We start from the raw sequence: 22,794 nt of genomic DNA, 5'->3' as shown, positions 1-22,794 counted from the left end.
CTCAAAGCATCAGACTAGAGCAGCCACTGAGGGGCTTCTGTTGGCTACTCCCCTGTGGCCCCAACCAGCTGAATCACACAGAGGGCTCGCTGCTAATGGGATGTTTTGAGGCAGAATGAGGCTAAAGGAGTCTCTTTCTCTTAACACCGTTTATTTATTGTTTTTCTTTTGGTTGCACTGGGTCTTCTTCATTGCTGTGCATGAGCTTTCTCTAGCTGTGGTGAGCAGGGGCTCCTCTCCAGTTGTGGTGCGTGGGCTTCTCATTGTGGTGGCTTCTCTTGTTGCAGGGCACAGGCTCTAGAGCACAGGCTTCAGTGCTGTGGCATGTAGGCTGAGTTGCTCCATGGCATGTGGCATCTTCCTGGACCAGGGATCGAACCCCCGTCCCCTGCATTTCAGGCAGATTCTTTACCATTGAGCCACCAGAGAAGTCCAACACTCCTTATCTTGATTGACTGTTTCATATTCAACCCTCTACCTCTAGCTGGGACAGGGCAGTACATGTTAAGAATGAAGCAATATTTCTAGATGAATGAATCTTCTGAAGGAAGGTTAATCAAACTATATTTTATTTTAAAAAAGTTGCACACTAAAGTGTGTTTTACTTTCTAAAAGTAAACATCTGCAAATCTGCAGAGTCTTCAGTAGTGAATAAGGTGGCATTTGTTGGATGAGAAGACAACCTGGAAAACACTGATGAAAATTTTCATGAGAAAATATGTCTCCTTCTGGTTAGGCGGAGGAGAAAAATACAGCGTTAAATGACAAATACTTCCTCTTACATTCATGATCCATATTGATATTTCAAAATACTCTGTTTATAATTATTCATGTAGATGTGTGTCCTGACCTTAACAGAAAAATCATTTTGAAACAACTGAAACCTCGGTGAATTGTAATATGAGTATTATTTTCTGCTAACTTTTTACTTAGATTAGATCTTTGTTTTACTGAGCTCCTAAATAGCTATCAAAATGAGAGCCCACTTCTGCTTTACATTATCTTTTTAACAAAGGACATGAATTCTTTACTAAGCTCAACATTTTTTTGAATGACAAAATTGTAGGTAATCTTTTATTCTAATACTTAAACATATATTTAAACAGTTATGATCAGTGGCTTTACAGGACAAAGACAGAAAACTTAAGCAATGAGGTCATCACACCATACAGCTTTGAAGTGATCTTCTTTCATATCTGTTTTCTGTATTAGATAATTACAAACATGTGTCACTCAATTAATTTTTGAATACTAAGCCAAAAATGAAGATACAATTTATTATTAGTGTGAGTATGCACATGTTCTTGTATTACTGAGTTCAAGTTTGTGTAAGTTCTGACAGTGATCATCTATTACCTGCTATGCCAAATAAGATTCACTTAACCCTATTCCAACTCTAATCATTTACTTATGACAGAGGCTTCATTAACAAACTGCTGCTATTCCAGTCATCACTGGTCACCAATAGGTGAGTATTTGATCCATGGGATGTCAATGACAGCCCTTAGTTAGAAATTTTCAATTTGGTGCCAAAGTGTTCCTCAGCAATCATTCTTTTCTAGTGAAGCTGATCAGAAAGAACGAAGACAACATATAGGAAGAAGCAGAGATGAGAATTGGAAATGGTGTCCAGTTTGCCTTGATCTCTCAGTTCTGGTGCCATTAAACTTTTACCTGTTCCCTTCCTACAATTAATAAACCCAGTAAATTCTCCTTTTACTTAAGGAGTTTGGAATGAATTTTGACGTTTGCCATCAAATGGTTCCTAATTCTATCTGGATTGTAATTATTATTGTCTAAGTATGTACATCTCAATAAAGAGAAGTATGTTTTCACTGTTTTGTTAAGTATTTTTGAGTCAGTATCTTGGGGTTGAGTTGGTGTCAAGCTATCTGTCCTTAAAGAAGTGCTATTCCTTTGAAGTAACAACTGGCAGAAAGTTGTCAGGAAGCAAGGGTGCTGATAAACTGAGGAACGAGCTCATTAAAAATTTTTGTGTGTGTGAGAAGCAATGTCTTAGTGGCGTTTATATGAAATTTTGAACTCAATATAAACTCTAGAAGAAAAGACACCTCCTTTTACAAGGCAGGTGATTACCTAGGCAAGTACTATGAAGTTACTGTCAACAGTCTTCATGTAGAAACTAAATTGTGGCCAAGAGCATCTTTTTTTTTGGGGGGGGGGGTAAGGAGCTATGAAAGTTTCAAGTCCTACTCCCTGCAGAGTGAGTAAAAGCTCAATACTGCATCACTCTTTTCTTCACACTAGACTTATATTACAGTGAAAAATTATGACATTTGAGATCATGGGTTTTTGTTTTCTCTTATCAAAAAATGTGCTTAGTTAAATATTTAATAAAGACTAATTCAGATTATGATAGCAGGACTGCTTTGCACAAAGCCTCAAAATGTCATAATTATATTGATGAGTCATGTGCTTCTATTTTACAGATCCATCCTTATCCTTCAAAAGGAGCTAGTAGTAACATACTGGCTAATGCCACATTCAATTTTATTCTTTTGTGTGGCCAGATTAGTCTGCAAGATGATATCAATTTAGCACTGTTTGAAAGATTTAAAGTAATACAAATGACTCTTTCTCTGAAGAATCTTTAGTAACGATTTATAATTAATTCCCAGGGAAATGACAAAGTCAATTAAATGGTATTTCTTATACACACAATAAAAAGGTATATAAAAGAGAAATCTGTTTTGGAATGAAACATATTACTTGGAAAGAAAGGTTTGATGTTGAAGGGGTAATGGGCAGAGAAAAGATCCAAAGTTATCAACACACACATATGGAATGGGCTACATGGTTATTAGCTTGAGTGAATCTACCCAGAAATAGTTAAATTCTTATCTATTTGGCCATTGGAAAAATACCCAGATGTATTTTTACCAACTTTGTTGTGTCTATATGTGATGGTCTGACTTAAAAACTGTTTAAAGTATACAGTTTGGAAGTGCTATGGTAATAATACATCAGAGACAACTGTTTGGAGGCACTTAGAAAAAGGCAACTTCATGGACAGATTCAAAGGCGGTCCATTTGAAGGTGAAAAGGGAGTGGTAAGTCTCTCAAAATCATCTGAGAAAGGTGTGGGCGCTTGGGACCTCCTTGGTGGTCTGGTGGTTAAGATTCCATGCTCATACTGTAGGAGACTTGGTTTCTTTCCCTGGTCAGGGCACTAGATGATACAACGAAAGATCCCACAGGCTGCAGCAGAGATCCAGCACTCAGCAATGAAGATTCCAGATGCTGCGACTAAGACCCAACAAAGCCAAATTTAAGAAAAAAAAAGTTTTGGGTACTTAAAGGCAGACATCTTTGAGAGCCACTGACATGGCAGTTGAGTGACAGGCCCAAATGGCCACCAGCCATGAAAGAAATCCTTTTTCATAATCAGCTAAAAGTAATGTCTTATGGGTGGAAATAGTACTTGGCTGCCAACTGGGAGAAAAATTGCAAATGTATTAAATGTGTCATGGAAGAGAACAGAAAACAGTCATCTCATATATGTGAGCCTCAGCTTGATTATGCTGCAGAAACTAATATTGATTTAATGACTAAAGAGTCTTACTAAATAAAATTCTGAAATGGAAAGGTGAACCTAAAACCAAATTCTTTTCCAACTGTCAAGTTTTGATGGAAAAAAAAAATTTTTTTTAACTGAGAGTTTCTGAGACAGTTACTAATACAGCATTATTCAGAATCCACATGTGGCAGGTATTACATTTCAAGTCACCAAAACTCTACTGTACATACAAATGACTTTTTTTTTTTTCCACTTTTCTCTGTACCTCTATTTAAGGGCTTCCCCAGTAGCACTAGTGGTAAAGAAGCCGCCTGCCAATGCAGGAGACATAAGAGACCAGGTTCAATCACTGGGTCGTGAAGATCCCCTGGAGGAGGTCATGGCAACCCACTCCTGTATTCTTGCCTGGAGAATGCTATGGACAGAGAACCCTGGTGGGCTGCAGTCCATAAGATTGCAAAGAGTTGGACACAACTGAAGCATGCACACACCTCTATTTAAATGAGCTACTTTCTCAGGAGAGAAAAATCTAAACCCACCCACAGAAGCACAACCTTGGTTGTCAGTAGACATCTCTGCTGAGACCTGTTCATGTCTAAGCTGCACCCCGTTCTCCAGTCACAGTTCATGCTGATTATTCTGGGTCCTGGTTTTCATGGCGGGGCAGCCACAGGAGCCTGCCTTGCCATCAGTATGGAGTGGGACAAACTATTGTCAGGTGCTTTCCTGCATCATAAGGGCCTCTGGTAGATTGAGGATGGGGTTATTTCAAGCTTTGTATCTGATTAGAACTAATTTGCCACCACTTCCACCCCACTTGTGCCCCTCACACCATGCTATCACTGAAGGCTTCAGGAGATAATGTCACCTCCTCTGAGCGCCATACTGGATTTGGGCACAAAGCCCTTCAGCTCTCCAAACCCCTAACCCATGTATTTGTTTCTTTTGACCTTCTCTACTGCAGTTTCATTGCTAAGAATCGAATCAGTTTGTGGACTTCCCACCTTATTTCTCTTCCAGAGAAAAGAATTGTTACCAGCTCCTACTCCATCTGGCCAGGGCCATCCTGCCATATAAGTAAACAGAGGACATTCACTTTTTTTTTTCCCCCAGACCAAGCAGTTAAGAAATACCTAAAGAGGCTCAACCCCAACATTTTCATCTCCTTACTCTTGGCCAGATATCAAAACCCATGGTGATATAAAAAGACACACGTTTAAAAAGACAAATCCTCTATCAGCCGGATATCCATGATCCACTACGGTGAGCATAGCGCCACCTCCAGTTACCAACCGGGAACACTCTCACTATACTTTCAGACGTTCAAAAAAGTAAACTTCCCTGGCCTTTGTTGTGGTTGCTGTTCAGTCGCTAAGTCATGTCCAACTGTTTGTGGTCCCATGAAAGGCAGCACTCCAGGCTCCTCAGCCCTCCACTGTCTCCCAATGTTTGCTCAAATTCATGTCCTTTGAGTGATGCTATCTAACTATCGCATCCTCTACCTGCCCGCTTCTCCTTTTGCCTTCAATCTTTCCCAGAATCAGGGCCTTTTCCAATGAGTCGGCTCTTCACATCAGTATTGGAGCTTCAGCATCGGCTGAAGGAGGAGGAGGCAATGGCAAACCACTCCACTATTCTTGCCATGAGAACCCCATGAGCCGTGTGAAAAGGCAAAAAGATACGACACCAGAACCTGAGTCACCAGGTCAGAAAGTGTCCCTGGCCTTAAGCCATATGAACTTGGAGTTTGTTATAACAGCTAATATAACGGAAACTTATATTTTATTCTAGGAAAACCTTGCATTTTACTGATTTTAAAATTTGTCTCTACATGTTGAAAACCAAGTTGCAGGAATGTAAAACCAACAAACAAAATAACTTTTCTATCTTAACCATCTGGTTCATACAGGCTGAATATAGTTTGTCATTTAAGACTATTTTCTTTGATGTAACTCTTAAGAGCATATTTTAAACCATGAAACCAACTTTTTTTCTCCCATAGCTATATTAAACTTTCTCCTAAGGAACAGCTGTACAGAAAGGTATTTCTGCTTCCTAAACGGTGAAAGGGCCCAGGAATGGGGAAAAGAGGCATGGGGGTAGAGTTTGAGAGAGAAACTTCAGTTAATTGTCTGGTCCTCAGTTATTATAAAAACTGAGGACAGTCATTACATTTTATATTGGGAAAGACAATCTCATGAGTGCAGTCTTTCAATCCCTACACAGATGCCTAAAATGGGCCCTGGGCCTGAAACATTTTATTACAAAGAAATAAAGAACCCTCTCAGACTGTGCTGGGCATTTCTCTTTGTTCAGGAATCTTTGACCTGTTCTGGACCTAATGTATACTTTTTTTTTTTTTTGCCCAAGTGGGATGCATGATACTGCATCTGGCCAGCCCACTGCTATTTCTGCTCTACGGGGAGGGAAGGAGACTTTGCTGCAGCACAAGAAGGGTGTGCACATGCTGGATGGGGCCTGGGGGCCTGGTGCTCACTATTGAAGTTGACCTTGCTCTGCCCCTCCTCCAGATGAGGAGACTGGTGCTCACACAGTGTCTGTGTGAGTCATGTCTGCCTTGGTGACCCCAACGCCTGCAAACCACATGGTGGCATGGCATCCATGCACTGCTGCTCCTGGGGGTAAGGCCAGATGTCACTCACTCGGCATTTGCAAGTGGAGACAGTGAAGTACTATCTATTTTTCTCCCTGTGATACAACTAATTCCCTAGAATGACCCCCTTATTTTCAAATGCTTACAGTTCCTAACAAGCACTTGTTTCACCATGATTATGTTAATGGAAGTCTCAAGGGTATGTGGGCTTCCCTGGTGGCTCAGGTGGTAAAGAATCTGCCTGCAGTGCAGGAAACCTGGGTACAATTCCGATCCCCTGGTGGAGGGCATGCCAACCCTCTCCAGTACTTTTGCTTGGAGAATTCCATGGACAGAGGAGCCTGGAGGGCTATAGTCCATGGGGTCCCAAAGAGTCGGACACGACTGAGTGACTAAGCACACACAAGGTAGGTACTGGGATTTCCAGATGCTTTGGCCACCTGATGCGAAGAAATGACTCATTTGAAAAGACTCTGATGCTGGGAAAGATTGAAGATGGGAGGAGAAGGGGACGACAGAGGATGAGATGGTTGGATGGCATCACTGACTCAGTGGACATGAGTTTGAGTAAACTCTGAGAGTTGTTGATGGGCAGGGAGGCCTGGTGTGCTGCAGTCCGTGGGGTCGCAAAGAGTCAGTCACAACTGAGAGACTGAAGTGAAGTGAACTGAATATACACTGAGCTTCCCAGGTGGCTGGTGATAAAGAATCCACCTACAAAGCAGGAGACAGAGGTTCGGTCCTTGGATTGGGAACCCACTCCAGTACTCTTGCCTAGAAAATCCCGTGGACAGAGGAGCCTGGTGAGTTACAGTCCGTGGGGTTGCAAAAGAGTCAGACACGACTTAGCAACTCAGCAACAACAACAATATTCATTTAGTAGTTTCTGAGAGGATCAACTCTACATATCATTGCTCCAAGATGTGTAAAGAACAGAAAGAAATTTTTTTCATTATGTGTCAATAAGTGTAAAGTATAAAGAAGACATGTAAAAACAGTTGAAAATATTGCAATGCCAAAATCAATTGTTTGGCATTTTTAGTTTAATTTTCACATGGTGTTTGGGATTAAAGATAAGATAGATTTCAGTTTAGAGATTTATAATGATTGTCATCATAATATTTTACAATATCTATTAAGTAACTTTTTTTGTTTGTTTTTTCTTTTAAGATTTTTTTTTTTTGATGTGTACCATTTTAAAGTCTTTATTGAATTTGTTACAATATTGCTTCTGTTGTTTTTGGTTTTTTGGCCACAAGCCATGTGGGGTCTTAGTTCCCCAACCAGGAATCAAACCTGGACTCCCTGCTTTAACCACTGGACCACCAGGGAAGCCTCTAAATGACTGATTTTGATAGAACTTACTTCTCCAGTGCAGCATACCAAAAGCCTAATGTCTGTTTGGGGTGATAGAATATAGACTGACAACAAATTGGTATTTAGGAATAAAAGATAGTATGTGCCATTGACAAAGGCAGGCTGGCAATAGATGCTACTGTGAGTTGAGAAGCAGGGAATAATAAAATGAAGGTGGTGCTTTAGACATAAAGCTATGCCTTATTCTAATTTAGCCTAGACTCCTGGACAATCTTCCAAATACATAATTTAGCTGTTGATTTTAGTTCCTGGATATTGCACTGATATGTGTGTCATTTTAGTAGAAGACAGCCACATTTTTAAAAAAGCGTAGTAGTGTAATGTTAAATTAACACTTCAGAAATATGGCTTCACAAAGAATATACACATTTGCAAAATGAAATAAATATAATCTCCTGGTATCTAAGTGTGACTGTAAGTTCTATTAAAACATCAGTTCTATAAGAAAATTGATATAAAGATCCTTCAGCTAATTGATCTATGACTCTGTGCAATTTAATTGATTTCCACTCACCAGAAAAACAAGAGTCATGGTACTTTGTATAGCCCTTTATCTACAAAATATGTTGAGCTCCCACCATGTGACAAGCACTGTTCCCAATGCTGGGGAAACAGCAATAGGAAGACAAGTGAGATGAAGTGTCTGCCCTCCTAGAGTTCACATTTTACTAGAGGAATAGACAGACAATAAACAATCACACTAGTTAGGATGTTTTGAGAGTGTTGTAAAAGCTATGATGGAAATAAAACAAGTTATACAAAAACTAATGATTGTAGTCCTAGGAAGGGTTGGGTGATCAGGAAAGACCTCTCTGAGGAGGTCACATTTGAATGAAGAGTTTAATAATAAGGAAGCAGTTGTGAGAAAATCTAGTTCAGAACATTCTTGGTGGATGGAAGAATAAAGAATTGAAATCAGAAATGAGATTCACTATGTCCAAGAAAATAGAAGATGATGGAGATCACTGCACCATGGTTAGAGTGAGACTTAGAGTAGCAAGTGAGGGTACCATGATCACTGCACCATGGTTAGAGTAAGGGTTAGAGTGGCAAGGAGGGAGACCAGAGAAGGACAGGTGATAAAAGGTATTGTGAACCATAGGAAGGCCCTTGGGTTTTATTTTCTGTATAAAAGGAAACCACTGGAGATTTAAGCCAGGAAAATGGATCATCTGGCTTACTTTTTATATGATTATTTAGGCTATTGTGTGGGTGATGGTTATAGAGAGGAAGCTGGGGAAAGGTTGGGAAGTTATTAGAATAGGTTAATAAAGAGATGGAGGCAAAACTGGGCTACTGGCATTAGAAATGAAAATTTTTAGATGGGTTCAGGATAGATTTTAGAGGTAGAATTATAAGAGTTTTAAGAGATTGAGTGGGAAATGAGGGAAAAAGAAAACTCAATGACTTTTTGGTTCTTGGTTTGAGCCACCGGATGAAAGATTTTTCCATTTACTGAGATCCAGTTGACTGGATAGGAAGGATCTAGGGGATTTGGTAATTCTAATGGGACCATGCTTTACACAATTACTTGACATGCATATGGAGATATCAAGTATGCAATGGTATTAGTTGTCTGTGGAGCTCAACAGAGGTTGGAGTCAAGACATACATGTAGGGCAACAGAATGAACATGAAATTGAAAGCCACAGGACTAGACAAGAAGAAAGTTTGAAATGAACATAGATACAGCCCAACATTTGTAGCTCAAACAAAGGAGACGCAGTGAACAATGTGATGGATAAGGAGTAGTGAGTGGGACAGATGAGTGTGATGTCTAGGGAGCAAAGGAAAGGGAGTGTTTCAAGAAAGAGGACACGATAACTGGTCAGCTGTGCTACACATGGTTAAGAAATGGACTAAGAAGAGGGTGGACCCAGGTGACTTGGAAATGGTGATGAATTTTTAGATAAAACACCAAATGTGGGATCCATGGAAGAAAGATTCGATAAGCTAGATTTCACTAACATTACAAACTTTTTCTCTGCAGGACACCGTCAAGAGAATGAGAAGGCAAACTATACCCTGGGAGAAAATGTTTAAATAAGCACAATTGATAAAAGATTGTTATTCAGAATACACAAAGAACTCTTAAAACTCACCAATAAGAAAACAAACATCCAGATTGAGAAATGGGTCAAGATGTTAACAGATGATGATGACGAAATCGTTCAGTCATGTCTGACTCTTTGCAACCCCACAGACTGTATAGTCCATGGAACTCTCCAGTCCAGAATACTGGAGTGGGTAGCCTTTCCCTTCTCCAGGAGATCTTCCCAACCCAGGGATGGCACCCAGGTCTCCTGCATTGCAGGTGGATTCTTTACCAGCTGAGCCACAAGGGAAGCCTGAGAATACTGGAGTGGGTAGCCTATCCCTTCTCCAGTGGATCTTCCTGACCCAGGAGTCGAAGCAGGGTCTCCTGCATTGCAAGCGAGTTCTTTACCAACTGAGCTATGAGGGAAGCACACACTTTACCAAAGACGACATGCATATGGTAAATACACACCTGAAAAGATGCTCCTCCATATCATGTGTTGTGAGGGAGGTGCAAACTAAAACAACAATGAGATGTCACTACACACCTATGAGAACGGCCAAAATCTGAAACACTGACAGTAGGAAGTGGTAAGAGGAATGGAGATCAACAGCTGGTGGGAATTCAAAACGGTGCAGCCACTTTGGAAGACACTTTGGCAGTTTCTTACAAAACTAAACATGTTGTTACCATTTGATCAGGAAATCAAGCTCCTTGGTATCCACACAAAAGAGGTGAAAATTCATGTCCACATAAAATCTTGCACATGGATGCTGTGAAATGAAGATATCTCCTTGCCATATCAATAAACGAGAAATGTCACAGCCATCAGCGATTTCTGGCCTTCAAATGTGAATGAGATCTACCAAAACTGTGATCCAGCAGATGCCTCCGCCCCCCATGGTGACTGCTAAGGAGCAGGGGGAATGCAAGAAGCAAGGTTAGCAAGGAAACAGGATTGGCCCCAGATAACTGAAGTGTAAGAGTTCCCAGGTGGGGCTAGTGGTAAAGAACCTACCTGCTAAGGCAGGAAACATAAGAGACATAGGTTCGATCCCTGGGTCAGGAAGAACCCCTGGAGAAGGAAATGGCAACCCACTCCAGTATTCTTGCCTGGAGAATCCCCATGGACAGAGGAGCCTGGTGGGCAACTGAGGTGCATATGGAAGGAATGAATTCTGTAAGCCCAGAACTTGCATCTTCCCTTACACAGAATGCTAAGTTCCTTAACTTGAATCCTGATCTTTGATGTTCAGACTGCCTGCTCCCTTTGTTACAAGCTTGTATATAGACTGACTTCTCCTCCTTGCAACAGTTTCTCAGAGCTACTTAGATGCTGTCTTTCAGGCTTAGTGTCCTAAATATTCCCACCAAATAAAATAACACTCTGCTTTTAGGTTGTGACTATATGTTTTAGCTGACGATGTTTATAGTGACTTTATACATAAATGCCAAAACTTGGAAGCTACCAAGATGCCCTTTAGTAGGTGGGTAAATAAACTCTGGTTCATTCAGGAAATGGAATATTCTTCAGGAATTGTTAGCCAAGTCCAAGCTCACTCTGCTCTCTACAACACAGGCCAATGAATCTGAGAGACGAGGTATTGAAGCAAGGAAAACAACTTTATTCGGAAAGGAGCTGACAGAGAAGACGGCAGGCTAGTGCCTCAAAATAACCATCTTATTGGGGTCTGGATGTCAGGTTCTTTTATAGATCAGAGAGAAAGAAGCAATGAGGAACTAAAGTCAAAAGGCAGAATAGAGAGGGAGAAGCACGGGGGAAGTCAAGTGAAAGGGTCTTCAGTCTTGCAAAACATCTTCAAGGGAATGGGCAGCCTTTGGAAGGGATGTATTGCTCTCTTCCATTCATAGCTGGGCAGGGACAATCTCTCCATAAGCTGAACAAAGGCACTTTAATTTACTGTCAGGCAGAGGGGCAGGGTCCTCAAGGTAAGCCATTAAATATGATTATAATAACAAGGCTGGCCTTAACCAAGAATAGCAAGGCTGAGAGCCAAAGAATTGATGCTTTTGAACTGTGCTGTTTGGAGAAAACTCTTGAGAGTCCCTTGGGCTGCAAGGAGATCAAACCAGTTAATCCTAAGTGAAATCAACTATGAATATTCGTTGGAAGGACTGATACTGAAGCTGAAGCTCCAATATTTTGGTCACCTGATGCGAAGAGTTGACTCATTGGAAAAGACCCTAATGCTGGGAAAGATTAAAGACAGGAGAAAAAGGGGGCAGCAGAGGATGAGATGGTTGGATGGCATCACCGACTCAATGGACATGAGTTTGAGCAACGAGGAGATGGTGAAGGACAGGGAGGCTTGGTGTTCCACAGTCCATGAGGTCGCAGAGAGTTGGACACGACTGAGGGACTTAAGAACAACAAATTATAACAATAGCAACAAAAAGAAAGTCAAAGAAAATTTCCAACATGGAGTCAGAATTGGCTTGCTCCCTGCAACAGAATGAAATGAACTATTAAAGTATGAAATGACATGGAGGAAACTTAAATAGGTATTACTAAGTGAAACAAGTCAGTCTGAAAAATCTAAATACTGTATGATTCCAACTATGTGATATTCTGGAAATAACAAAGCTGTAGGAGAAGGCAATGGCAACCCACTCCAGTACTCTTGCCTGGAAAATCCCATGGACAGAGGAGCCTGCTAGGCTGCAGTCCATGGGGTCTCGAAGAGTCGGACACGACTGAGCGACTTCACTTTCACTTTTCACTTTCATGCACTGGAGAAGGAAATGGCAACCCACTCCAGTGTTCTTGCCTGGAGAATCCCAGGGATGGGGGAGCCTGGTGGGCTGCCATCTATGGGGTCACACAGAGTTGGACACGACTGAAGCAACTTAGCAGCAGCAGCAGCAGAGATAGTAAAAGGACCAGTGGTTGCCCAGGGTTAGGGAGGAGAGGGATGAATAGGCAAGCACAGAGGATTTTTAAGGCTGTGAAAATACTCTGTGTGATACTCTGATGGTGAATATATGTCATTATACATTTGTCCAAACCTATAGAGCATACAATAGCAAGAGCAAATCATAATGTGATTATGATATTTCAATGTAATTTCATCAACCATAATGAACATACAATTCTGGTGATAATAGGGAAAGTTGTACAGGTATAGGGACAGGGTGTACATGGGAAATGTAGGCATGTTTTCCTCAGTTTTGCTGCAAACCTAACACTATCTAAAAAATGTGGTCTTGATTTTTAAAAATACTTAAAAAAGAAGAGAATAGAGAGGTAGCTATTGCTTTGAACAATATGGGGGTCACTTGCTCCTATGGAAAGCTGGGGATAAAAGCCTGATTATAACTGGGGTTCTGGAGAAGGAAATGGCAACCCACTCCAGTATTCTTGCCTGGAGAATCCCATGGGCAGACGAGACTGGCAGGCTACAGTTCATGGGATCATGAGAGTAAGACACGACTTAGGGCTATTTTTTTTTTTTTTTTATAAAAGGAGTTCAGTACAGGAAAGGTGAGAAAGAAGATCTAGTGAATATAGACAACTATTTTAAATAGTTCTGCTGAATGGGGTATAAAAAATGGAGTAGGAGCGCAGAGGGGTATGGTGTTCAGTGAATTACACTTGCATTTAAAATTATACATGCATATAACTAGGAATCTGAATGAGAATGGACACATGAGAGAAAGAGGAGTTGATAAACCTGCATTAAGTTTTTCTTTCATTTAATGAGAATTAAGTTTTATTTACATAAAGCCCCAAATATTTTGCCTCTATGACTTGAAAATAACCTCATTTTTTTTGGGAAAGTTTCATAAGTTCTGTTTTATTTTCTAAATCTTTATTTTGGTTCTTTTAGCTGAAAGTTACAAGACATACAACTAACCATTAGAACACCAGTTTCAGAGTCTTTTGTTTTCATAAAGTTCGATACAAAACTTTATAGATTTTCATACAAATTTTGTTCATTCCCAATCTACCAGTTAAGTTTTAGAATAACAAAAGTAGTAGAGTATGGGAGAAATATGAAGACAAAAATAAAAGATAAACATTTTCAGCCATGATTTATGACTGTACATGGAATTGATGGAGTTGAAATATACATAAATCTGTTAAATGGAAATATTGCAGATAAAAGGCACACTCATGCTTACTGAGATTTTGTGATCGGTGTAAATGAGCCTGAGAGGTGTTGTAGCCTGAGATGGTATCTCATGGTTAATTGGAAGGTGAGAGATTGTGAAATTATCAGAAAATAATCGCATAGACAGGTTTGCTGACACTAAATATGACTTCATTGAAGTTTTCTTATCCAAGAAAATATGGTTTGTGTTATTATATTACAGAAAAGAAAGATGCTTTATAGATTAATCAGCCTCATATGCAGTTTTGGTCAAAGCTGGCTTTCTTAAACATTCATGTAACTGCTTTTGTTGGTTTGCTCTTGCTAGAGCAGTTTATTTTCAGAAAATTTTATATTCAAGGGATTTCAATTGAGGCCTCCACTCTTCCCCCATTTTGGATAGTATATAATTAATGACTGACTCATTGACCCCTCTAAACAGCTTGAGCTGAAGGTTAACTGATGATCTCTGGATGTCCTCTTTATGATGCAAATCGCCTGAAGGAACACTTCACACCTAGGAGCTCTTTCCATCTAAAGCTTAGCCAATATTGTAAACAGTGTTCCATAAATGTGGGTTGTACAACTGAAAGCCCTGCCCAGGAGGCTGGATGGACAGAGCACTGGCCCCATTGCAGTGTTGGTTATGCCACTCATTTTCGTGTGAGATCACACTGAGGTCATCTAGTGTCCCTTGTTTACCTACAAATTTGGGGTAATGCTGCCCATTGGATAAAACATGAAGGCCTTTGAGAAGAGTAAAGTGCTAGGTATTTTATGTTGATCTGACTGATTCTGTAAATGTAGTTCCTTTCCTTCTGTTTCTGTCTCTGTCAAGTCAGAGGATCAGTTATTAATACTCTAGCTTTTATATTCTTCTCTTCTGCTGCTAAGTTGCTGCAGTCGTGTCTGACTCTTTGCGACCCCACGGACTGTAGCCCACCAGGCTCCTCTGTCCATGGAATTCTCCAGGCAAGAATACTGGAATGAGTTGCTATGTCCTCCTCCAGGGGATCTTCTCGGCCCGGGGATGGAACCCGCCTCTCTTACATCTCCTGCATTGGTAGGTGGGGTCTTGATCACTAGCATTACCTGGGCTTAGTGTGCTTAGTCGCTCAGTCGTGTTCGACTCTTGCAACCCTATAGACTGTAGCCTGCCAGGCTCTTCTGTCCATGGGATTTTCCAGGCAAGAATACTGGAGTGGATTGTCATTTCCTTCTACAGGAGGTCTTTCCAACCCAGGGATCGAACCCAGGTCTCCTGCATTGTACTCAGACTCTTTACTGACTGAGCTATGAGGGAAGCCCAACCTGGGAAGCCCATATTCTTCTCTTTTTCAACCCTTATTAAAGTCTCCCATTCTAGCTACAACTATTGGTCTTACCCAGTTTCTGAACTGGAGACAGAGTTGTCTGACCTGTTTCTCCTCTTCTTTGCATCATTTCTTAGCACATGTATTTTATGTCTTATTTATCCACACTCTCCAAACACAAGCACATTTCTTCAACTCTATATTGATTTTTTTAGTTCTGGCAGGTAAGTAAAATCTACTAAATTTTCATTCCCCTATTATGGAGGATTTTTGAAATCTGGTTTTATTTATAGACACTACCTGCTGAAGAGTCAATATTTAAAGGAAAGGCCATATGTGGCAATTAAGTGAAATTCATATTTTTAAGAGAATTTTTAAAAATCAATTAATATATCAGTAGTTTCCAAAGAGTCTGAAACTCAGTCCCAGGAAGGTTATTATGAAGTTTTAGAAAAAGGGAAATAAACATTTTATATGCCACATAAGAAAAAATGATCACTAAAAAATATGAAAAAAAAGAGTGTTACAGTTTAAAGTCACTATTGCTGTTAATTTTTTTTTTTTTTTTAGTCTTCTCTCAGAATCAAAGACATACATTTTGGTTGGAAAAAAGTGTATTGATTTTTCTCTTTCTTTTGACTCACTCAAAGATGCTTTTTAGTGAGGCACTTTCACTAGAAAATGCCTTACTCTTGTGTGATTGAAATGAGTTTTAAAACCCAGAGTTGACAACTCTTAACAAATGAATGGATCTGTGGCTTCTTCTCTTTGAATAGTGTATTCTGAGAATGATCAGTCCTATCTCCTTGGGTGATATGACAGAAGTTAAGTCTTCTGATGGTGTGATGTTATTTTTGAGTGAATTTTAAAGCTTTCTTTTCACTGAAATTTAATGGTATATTTTTGTGTTGTACTTGAATTACTTTGATCTTTGTGAAACTTTTTTGCCCTACAACATTTCTTTTTCATTTTTTTTGCAAATATAAAAACAACTTTGGTCCTTAGGAGAATTGTCTCCGATAGTATGGCTGTCAGGCAATGATAAAACCTGGCTCAAGAAAAAGACGTTTCCTGTGTGAAATGATCGGTATTTTTGAGAAGGATCACCTTCAATTTCAGCTTGTAAAAATGTTCTTTTTGCTGGAAATGAAGTACATTAGGCTTTGAATTGACAGACACCTTACCAGAGAACAGAAGACTCAGACTCTGAACAAAACTTGATCATCTGTAATGGTCTGCCCACTGGCGCTGGTATTGATCACAGTAGGCAGATAGACACTTGGCATTGTGTTTTGAGGGGCTTCCCAGGTGTCTCAAGTGGTAAAGAATCTGCCTGCCAATGCAGGAGATGCAAGAGACAAGGGTTCGATTCCTGGGTCTGGAAGATCTGGAGGAGAAAATGGCAACCCACTCCAGTAGACTTGCTTGGAAAATTCCATGGACAGAGGAGCCTGGTGGTCTATAGTCCATGGAGTCGCAAAGAGTCAGACACGACTGAGTATGCGTGCTTGTACGCACACACACACACGTTACAAATAGGCAGACAGGAGAATTCTTCTCCTCATTCGTTTTCCCCACAATAATTTCTTCTGCTTTTACTGAGTACTACTTTTTTGCTTCTTTTTCCTTCTATCATATGTGGAAAGGGATTGTAGGAAGAATTTCTTTTAGGGTGTGCATCGGGGACACCTGTGTTTGAATTCCTGACTCTATCATTTATATGCAGTACACACTTTTGCTTCATCATGTGTGAAATGGAAAGAAGATAGCCCTTTCCTTACAGGGCTGCTACTTGGATTAAATAAGGTATCAAAGCATTCAGTGTTTTTGAGGAGCATAAAAAGCATATGAAACAGTAGTTAATATCATCATTATGCCTTCCTTAGTGCTTACCTGGTCCTGGGTGGGTGAAGAGAGATGAAGTGTTAAAGCATGAATTCAGGCTTGTGAAGGAGCCATCAAGGCTATGTTTCTTTTTCCTCTGCCTGATGTTCTTGCCATCAGCTTTTTCCCATTGTCTTCACAGGGCAAAGCTGAAGTCTACCCATCCTTGAGGCATCAGCTTAAATGCCTCTTTTTGTTTTGCTTGCCTAAGTGAAGATTGGTTTCCCATTATAGGCTCCTAAAATGATCTCTACTTCTTTGCGCACACTTATCACAATTATAATTAATTAAACAGTTATTCTCTTCTACTCTATCAGCTTCATGGAGGCAGGAAACTATCTTTCTAGTTGGCCAATGTATTAGCGATGCCTAGCGTATTGTGAGCTGGAAAGAGATACTTGTTGAGTCAGTGTACTGAGAAAGACAATGTCAAGGCCTCTGCTTCTCAAAATTTGTCCGTGCAAAGGCTGAAGGGCAGTGTCCTGGTAGCTTAAGGGTTTTTCTACTAGCATCCTCTGCCTTCGTAGTTCATCACCTGATCCTCTTTGATTACCTGGGGTAAGCAGGTGAGTCTCCAACTCAAGCATGCTTCTGTTTTCACCACGGAGAAGGCTTTTAAGGTCTGCTCACCAGTAGTGTATCAAAGTCTGCCTCTCCTGGCGTCTTTCCAGCTCGCAATTTCTCCCTGAAGTACTTGCCAAGGCCCCGTTATTTTTGTTGTCATTGCTACTAGTGTAATAGAACATGTATCAGGGAAAAAAAACCAAGATTCTCTCCATATCCTTTATATCTGACTCCTGAAAGTGGAAAGGAGCTATGTCTCCATGATCAGTTCTGCCCAATTTTAAAGAACATGTGGATCACAAACCCTCCCTGTGTAGACGTAGCCTGGATTGTTGGACAAGTCCATTCAACTCAGTTCTACAAACATGCTCAGAGTCACTATGGCTTGCAATCATGTGTAAGTGAGTCACTGATTTAGAAAATTATGTTCTAGGTTTCAGATCTACGAGCTCTCTCAGGAGTCTCCTCCTTTCTTTCAGAACATGAAGCTCTTTACCTTTGGAGGCAGAGAGTTTAGAAGTGATTGAGTGGCAAAAAAAAGAGAAAAAGTTACATGTTAAAATGCATGGCGAAACAGTGATCAGTGAAAATCCCAGACTGTTTCAATAAGTCTGATGAATACTTTCATAAAATGTCTTACTTTTTTCAGATTAAGCATCTGCTTTTTTTCCTCTTTGCTGTGTTCATCCTCACCTCTCTTATACCCAGGGAAAACATCAGGGTCACTAGCAACCTCAGTCTTTTCACTGAAGTGGAAACAGGAATAGGAACTAAGGTTCAGTTACTTTCAGAACATGATCACTTTCAATAGAACTGTCCTTTTATAGTTTGTTACCAACAGACAGTGAGGAAGCTGCATTTTAGAAACTACATATATCATTTCTTATATATTCTTTCCTTATATTACTCAGGATTCTAGCACTTGGGGGGAAGGGAAGAGTGGAGGACAGGCAAAATTGGGAAATGCTCAGGACATGAGCAGTTATACCATCTCAGCTCTACCAGTTGTCAGCTGTGTGCTCACAAAACATAAACTACTTCTTTGTTTCTCAGTTTACTAATCTGAAAAATAGGGATAATAGTAGCATCTATTCCATAGAGTTATTCTTGCAATTCAAATGAATACATTAACATGTGTCTAAGAAGTATCCAGTAAATGTTAGCTATCATAGTTAATTATAATTCATAATAATTCATAGTTAACTGAATTATGAGTATGTTTCACATGGGATTTGTATAGCTATGTACTCACTCGGTAATGGGCTTCCCTGATGGCTCAGCAGGTAAAGAATTTGCCTGCAATGTAGGAGACACAGGAGATGTATGTTCGATTCCTGGTTGGTGAACATCCCATGGAGGAGGAGAATGACAACCCACTCCAGTATTCTTGCCTGAAAAATCCCATGGACAGAGGAGCCTGGAGGGCAGTAGTCCAGAGTCGGACATAACTGAGGGACTAAGCAGCAGCACTTGGTAATGTCAGGCAAATGGTTGCACAAATGCATGGAGAATCTTATGTACATGTTCTAATTTATTCCAGCTACAGCCTAACAATTATTATTTTATTTAATTGCAGTTTGCACTACCACTTTTAATCTTCCTATAAAAATGATAAATGGTATGAAATAAAATAGTCCCAGAGTAGTATTTACAGTAACAAAACTTCTTTCAGCCAGTACCTTTACAGTGCTTATGACATGGCAATCACTGTTGTAAGTGTTTTCAAATATGTGGGCATGGAGGGGGCAGGGTGGGGTGAACTGGGAGATAGGATTGACATATACACACTATCATATGTGAAATAGACAGCTAGTGGGAACCTGCTATAAAGCACAGGGAGTTCTACTTGGTGCTCTGAAGTGACCTAGGTTGGTGGGGTGGTGAGGATAGGAGGGAGGTGGGAGGGAAGGGATATGTACACTTATAGCTTATTCATTTTGTTGTGCAGCACAAACTAACACAACATTATAAAACAGTTCTATTCCAGTAAAAAAAAAAAAAAAGAAACAAAAAAATTAACTCATCTAATTCTCACAATGACACTGTGAGATAGGCATTATTATTATCCCCCTTTCCCCATATGAGGAAGTATGTCTTAGAGATGTTAAGTTGCTTTCCAAGGTCATCCCATTAGTGGCAGAATTTGACTACCTTGAGAATATTGACAGGCAGCATAGTAGAGGGGGCATGAGAATGGACTCAAATCACATGACCTGGGTTTGCAATCCTAGCTTTGCCACTGATGTGGGGAAGCCAGTTATCCTCTCTTTAAAGTGAAAAGAATGAATTACACGATTACTCCTTGGCAGGAAAGTTATGACCAACCTAGATAGCATATTCAAAAGCAGAGACATTACTTTGCCAACAAAGGTCCATCTAGTCAAGGCTATGGTTTTTCCTGTGGTCATGTATGGATGTGAGAGTTGGACTGTGAAGAAAGCTGAGTACCGAAGAACTGATGTTTTTGAACTGTGGTGTTGGAGAAGACTCTTGAGAATCCCTTGGAGTGCAAGGAGATCCAACCAGTCCATTCTGAAGGAGATCAGCCCTGGGATTTCTTTGGAAGGAATGATGCTAAAGCTGAAACTCCAGTACTTTGGCCACCTCACTCGAAGAGTTGACTCATTGGAAAAGACTCTGATGCTGGGAGGGATAGGGGGCAGGAGGAGAAGGGGACGACAGAGGATGAGATGGCTGGATGGCATCACTAACTCGATGGATGTGAGTCTGAGTGAACTCCGGGAGTTGGTGATGGACAGGGAGGCCTGGTGTGCTGCGATTCATGGGGTCTCAAAGAGTCGGACACGACTGAGCAACTGAACTGAACTGAACATGCTGCCATTAGCTTTCTTTAAATATATTTCCTTCTAAAAAGTAATCCTAATTTAACGAGGAAACCAGAGCAAAATTAGCTGGGAAACATTAGTACATACCCATCAATCCTCAGCGGTAGTATAATTGGTTGTCAAGATTCTGATAGTAGACATCACACATGGGACATGAGGAATGAAAAGTTACCTCACAGCTTTACTTTTATGTTGCACCTGTCACTAACTTTAATATTGATAAATCGCTTTTGAAAGAACTACAGAAATCATGAAGATGTTGTATGTTGGGTATACCTAGTATCTCTGATGGTTACAAGTAAATGGCCAATGATATTCACACTATAAATAGAGGCTGGTTACAACTAAGGAGAACCTAAGGTTAGAATGAGACTTCCCTAGACTCTCCAATGCATGAGACGTAAGAGACACAGGTTAGATCCCTGGGTCTGGAAGATTCCCTGGAAGAGGGCATGATGACCCATTCTGAATGACTGAGCATGCGTGCACTCAAGGTTAGAACAGATGAACATGTTCTGTTGCCTGAATCTTATATATTTTATTAATTGAAGACTGTATCTTAAGACATGGAACCTATCAGGAGAAATAACCCAAGCAACAAAACATTACAAGGAGCTATAGGGACTTCCTGGTGGTCCAGTGGCTAACACTCAGGGCTCCCAATGCAGGGGGCCTGGGTTTGACCCTTGGTCAGGGAACCAGATCTCACATGCCACACTAAAGAACTCAGGAGCCTCAACAAAGACTGAAGGTCCCATGTACCACAGCTAAGACCTGGCACAGCCAAATAAATAAATATTTAAAAAACAAAAAAAATAAAAGGGAACTATAAAATCTGAAAAGACTGGTGGAAGAAAGTTGATTCTTTGATCCAGGTTCTGTCTTTTGAATGATCACCCCAAGTTTTTAGGGACAACAGTAATCATTGAAATATGTTGTTTCTGATTAGTGTGTAAATACAGAGTTTTAAGTGAATTTTACTTGTAAAAGCAATAGAGATTTTAATGTTAAGAGAAATAATTCAAAAGTATATTGCAAATATTTTAAATTGGTATATATACCATCTAGCCTAATTAGTCTTTTGATAGACACACACACACAAAATAAGAAGTGAGAAATTCAATTATGAGTTCATTTATAGCAATGAATATATAGACTACAATGGGGTCGCTGATTTTTTTTATTGTTTTTTTTTTTTTTTTTAATGAGGAAAAGTCTTCCAGTGTTTATGAATAAAGAACTGGGAAAGTTACCAATACCCGAGTTACTAACACAATGGAAAAAGAAGCTCAGCCACTATTTCATCTCCCCTTCCTGATGAAAACCCATAGCTGAGGCAGAAACAGCAAGGATGTAGTGGTGATCAGCTTGGAGTGAACACATAAAGCTTAAACATATGCTCAGGAGCCCTTGGAATAAAACCAGTGAACCTTTTATTGTGTCCCAATAATAGTGACCACAGCTGTTATCATCCAGTAAATCCTTATTCCATGTTAGGGATTTTGTTAAATGGTATCCATTGAATACCATTATCTCATTTAATCCACCCCAAATCCATATGAATTAGACACTTTTAAAATTTTCATCTCGAAGGTGAGGAAATTATGCTCAGAACTTTTAAACTATTAATTATAGTTGCTTGAAATTTATTGCCTAGTTCTGACACTGGGGTCTTTTTTGAGTCAAACTCATTTAATTTTTGTATCTCAGTGGGCCCTTCTTTCCTTATTTTTTGAGTGCCTTGTAATTATTTTTTATTGAATTCTGGACATCATGAGCACATCACAGACACAGACTGAGTTAAAACAGTTTTGCATAGAAATGTGTGTGTGTCTCCTCCACTAGGCTATTAATATGGAGACTTGACCAACCCCACTCTAGTTCAGCTGGTTCAGGGGATTTTTATTGTGATGATTGCCATCAGCATACCACCAGCTTCAAATTTTTCTAGCAAGTACCTTATGCTCAACACTGGCTTGTGCTTTTCTTAATGTTCCTATCCATCCTCAGCTTTAGCTTTCTCTGTTGCTTTTGCACATGAAAGGGAGTTCCTTGTCCTGTTCTTTCCAGTGGTAGCCTGGTGCATGCATGCATGCTAAATTGCTTCAGTGGTGTCCAGCTCTGTGCAACCCTATAGACTGTAGCCCGCCAGACTCCCCTGTCCATGGGATTCTCCAGGCAAGAATACTGGAGTGGGTTGCCATTTCCTCCTCCAGAGGATATTCTCACCTAGGGATTCAGCCTGTATCTCTTGTCTCCAGCACTGGAAGTCAGGTTCCTTACCACTAGTGCCAACCAGCCTGCTGGTACTTACTAATTTGTGTTTGAGATCTTAATTTTAAGGGGCAGGGGGATTTTCTTTTATTTTGGTCCAACTTCAAACTCAGCCCAGCTTGGTCTCATGGCTGGAATTTTCTTAGTAAACCTGCCTCACTACCCAGGGAAAGCAAACTGCCACGGACTTTTAAGTGGACCTTGGAAGGGAGAGAGTTCCCAGCCCTTCTCACA

The sequence above is a fragment of the Bos indicus genome, chromosome 9 (genome assembly GCF_029378745.1).
Source record: "Bos indicus isolate NIAB-ARS_2022 breed Sahiwal x Tharparkar chromosome 9, NIAB-ARS_B.indTharparkar_mat_pri_1.0, whole genome shotgun sequence".
Taxonomy (NCBI): Eukaryota; Metazoa; Chordata; class Mammalia; order Artiodactyla; family Bovidae; genus Bos; species Bos indicus.
The sequence above is the reverse complement of the archived record's forward strand: the minus strand, read 5'-3'. Positions refer to the sequence as shown.